Source organism: Myotis brandtii, unplaced genomic scaffold (genome assembly GCF_000412655.1).
Source record: "Myotis brandtii unplaced genomic scaffold, ASM41265v1 scaffold291, whole genome shotgun sequence".
NCBI lineage: Eukaryota > Metazoa > Chordata > Mammalia > Chiroptera > Vespertilionidae > Myotis > Myotis brandtii.
The window spans coordinates 210,565-214,902 of NW_005361118.1; the positions used below are offsets into that span (position 1 = coordinate 210,565).

The window sequence follows — 4,338 nt, forward strand, 5'->3', positions numbered from 1 at the left end:
CCCTTGACCAGAATCGAACCCAGGACCCTTCAGTCCGCAGGCCGACGCTCTATTCACTGAGCCAAACCGGCCAGGGCGAATTCTTGCTTTTTGATGTCAGATTTACTGAGATGTACAATCTATGAATTTTGATAAAGGTATACAGTCATATAACCACCACGACTATCAAGATAGAAAATATTTCCATCACTCCAAGAAGTCCCTTGACCACAGTACTCTGAATCTTTTGCTATGAGCATAAGGTGATGTCATCTGCATACCTAATTCAGATTTCTTGAATTTAGCATATCGATCTCAGTCATTTAATTAAATGCAGCCCACTCCAAAAAGAAGTTTCAGGTTCCAGACTGAGTTTAAATGAGCTCAATCCTTGTGACACATGGGCAAAATGTGTGCACCTCCACGTCTACACCAAACGACACACTTATGTAGAGCTAAGCCTAATAACTGACAACTCTTGATTCATTTATATGACTTGAATGAATCCAAACTACTTGATATGATTATTAGCAAGGGGGACATTTAGTAGGCTTGTTTACATTTTATCCTGTCAAGGGAGGAACAGCTCTGTTTTGAAATATAGTTACTTCAGGCTATATCACAAATTGTAGTTCTGTGTCCAGATTTAGCCACATTTATCAATTTAACTGCCAGCATTGCTTTTCATATCTCATTTAAGTTCCACCTTTCTAGGTTTATTTCCTTTGTCTTAGATTATATTAGTAAGTAGTTTTTTTCAGCGAGGGTCTTTGAATATTAAACTTTCTTAGTTTTTAAATATCTGAAAATATCTTTATTATATCCTCACATTCAAAAGATAGTTCAGCTTGGTAGAGAATACTAGTTTGACAGTGGTTTTCTTTCTGCACTTTGAAAATATTGTCCCATTGGCTTCTAGCTGTTATTACTAATGAGAAGTTGGTTACCAGTCTAGTTCTTATTCTTTTGTGGGCAGTGTATCTTTTCTTTCTGGTGGCTTTAAGATTTTCTATTTAAATTCAGTGTTCTGGTTCTGCCAGGTGTGGTCATGTTTTTAATTTATCCTACTGGAGACATCCTGCTTTGAACCTTTAGACCAATGGTTCTCAACCTTCCTAATGCCATGACCCTTTAATACAGTTCCTCATGTTTTGGTGACCCCCAACCATAAAATTATTTTCGTTGCTACTTCATAACTGTAATTTTGCTACTGTTATGAATCATAATGTAAATATCTGATATGCAGGATGTATTTTCATTGTTACAAATTGAACATAATTAAAGCATAGTGATTAATCACAAAACAATATGTAATTATATATGTGTTTTCCGATGGTCTTAGGCGACCCCTGTGAAAGGGTCATTCGACCCCCAAAGGGGTCGCGACCCACAGGTTGAGAACCGCTGCTTTAGACTAAGGATTTGGATCTTCAATTCTGGAAAATGTTCTGCTTTTACACGTTGTCTCTTCCCATTGTCTGCATTCTCTTCTTCAGAAACTCCTATTAGGTATTTGATTTTTTAAAAAATATATTTTATTGATTTTTTACAGAGAGGAAGGGAGAGAGATAGAGAGTTAGAAACATCGATGAGAGAGAAACATCGATCAGCTGCCTCCTGCACATCTCCCAGGCACATGCCCTTGACCGGAATCAAACCTGGTACCCTTCAGTCCGCAGGCCGACGCTCTATCCACTGAGCCAAACCGGTTTCGGTGGTGTACTGGGCTGCATATCTGGCACTTCGGCCAGATGGGTCATGCTGTGCTGTCTGTTCCTAAAACACATAGATAGGAAAGTACTGACATCAGGCCAGGCCTTGAGATATGGTCTCATAGCCCCTTCCCAGCACGTAGGCCTTCTTTCTCAGAAGGCCCGGAAGTCTCATTCCAAATTTGGGAGACAAAAGACTGGAAAAAGTATAAATAAAGAGAGTTCCCTCCATATTGGGGGGGGCCCAGAATTTGAAAGACACATTTTTCTCTGGGCCTCCACAAAATTTAATAATAAAATGTAACTCCTGTAGTAGTCAGCGCTGCAGTTCAGCCTCTGCTTTGGCAGGGTGCTATAACTGTAGTCAGCTGGCCAGCTTAATAAAGGCTCCTAAATTTTAAATTCTGAGTTGGTGATCTATCTCGCTGAGTGAACCCATAACAGGTGGTATTTGATTTTTTTAAAAAATTTTGACACAATTTCAGACTTACAGAGAGTTACAAGAAAGCACAAAGAATTCCTATATGCCTTCTACTCAGATTTTCCAAACATTAACATTTTACCACATTTAGTTTATCCTATTTATGTATTTACCCATTCTTTTGTTTTTCTCATTAAACTTTATTTTAATGGATCTCAAAATTCTGTGACAGATTTTTAGTCAAGTTGCAGCTATTAAAAAGTACTGATTTTATAAACTAATAACTTAGCCCTGGCCATTATGGCTCAGTTGGTTGGAGCATCGTCCCATACACCAAAAGGTGGCATGTTCTATTCCTAGTCAGGGCACATTCAATCAGATTTCAAATTCAATCCTCCTGTTGGGGCATGTGCAGGAGGCAACCAATTGATGTTTCTCTCTCACATCGAAGTTTTCATGCCCTTCCTCTCTCTAAAATCAATTTTTAAAAAACTTAAAAACTGCCACACACAATAAAACCAAATGGTCCACAAAACATCCTTCTTTCCTTCTGAAGATCTTATGCTGCATTGCAATCATTAAGACCGTTCTTCCACGCCTGATCAAGACTGGGTGGCATATATTGGGGATGATATTCATTTAGCCTTCTGAGCTCTCTGGGCAGACTTGGTGACTGCCAGCTCTGGCTGCCTTCCTGTCTACTGCTTGGATGACACCCACAGCAACTGTCTGTCTCATGTCACGAACAGGGAAATGGCCCAGAGGAGGATAGTCAGAGAAGCTCTCGATACACTTGGGCTTGCTAGGAACCATATCCACAATGGCAGCATCACCAGATTTCAAAAACTGGGCCATCTTCCAGCTTTTTCCCAGAATGGTGATCAATCTTCTTCTTCAACTCAGCAAATTTGCAAGCAATGTGAGCTGTGTGACAATCCAGCACAGGTGCTTAGCCAGCCTGGATGGTTCAGGGTAATCACCTGAGCTGTGAAGCCAGCTGCTTCCACTAGTGCAGTGGTTTTCAACCTTCCTAATGCCGCGACCCTTTAATACAGTTCCTCATGTTGTGGTGACCCCCAATTTCATTGTTACAAATTGAACATAATTAAAGCATAGTGATTAATCACAAAAACAATATGTAATTATATATGTTTTCCAATGGTCTTAGGCGACCCCTGTGAAAGGGTCGTACGACCCCCAAAGGGGTCGCTACCCACAGGTTGAGAACCGCTGTTATAATACATCATCTGTATCATGCCCCAGGACTTTTAAGGCATGATCCAGAAATCACATGTATCATTTCCACTTATAGCCCATTGGCTACAATTTAACCATAAAGGAGAAGGCCAGATAATGTAGGCTCCATGTGAGCAGCTGTGCACCCAGTTTTACATTATGGGAGAGTGAGCCTCTACACAACAGTCTAGTCTCAAGGGTTATATGCTACCCAAACCTCTATTATTGACTTCATTACAGTAACTTATTTTTGAAACATTTTTAACTTGTGAAATATGAAACTAAAAGGAACTCCATTAGTACTACAAAAATTATATATACACTCAGATAAATGTTTATGGATAAAAGACAATAAAAATGCAATGCCTTTTGAATTCCAGCTGCTACCAAACATTACTGCAGAGCATGATTTAAAACTAAATAATGTGCCCAGCTGGCGTGGCTCACTGGTTGAGCATCGACCTATGAACCAGGAGGTCACGGTTGGATTCCCAGTCAGGGCACATGTCTGGGTTGTGGGCTCAACCCCCAGTAGGGGGCGTGCAAGAGGCAGCCAATCGATAATTCTTTCTCATCATTGATGTTTCTATTTCTCCCTCTCCCTTTCTGTGAAATCAATAAAAATATATTTAATAATTAATAAAACATGAAATAATGTAACTTCATGACAAGGCAAAAAGCTGTATAAAACAACAAAAAGGAATAAAATGTGGAAAAGTAAAAGATCAATAAGCACATTTCCTTTATTTGCTTCAAGTCTGGAAGAAATCATGTTGGAGACCATAATCACTTCCCAAAAGTCTCTGATAAGTTACTATATCCCAGTGTGGAGTTCTTTTTACTACCCAAAAGTGGGCTCTTGTTCACAAAACTCCCTTAAATTAATAGGCCTCATGTTCAGACTCCAAGTCCCACATGGTGGAATCACATATGTGTTTGTGTGCCCAACATAGTAGAATCTTTTTTTTAAATATATTTTATTGATTTTTT

The 4,338-nt window shown here is 39.4% G+C and overlaps 1 pseudogene; it reads right to left on the bottom strand.

The window, feature by feature from the left end:
* Positions 1-2,747: 2,747 nt before the first annotated feature.
* LOC102244335 overlaps positions 2,748-4,338 on the bottom strand; it is a 5,992-nt pseudogene continuing 4,401 nt past the window's right edge.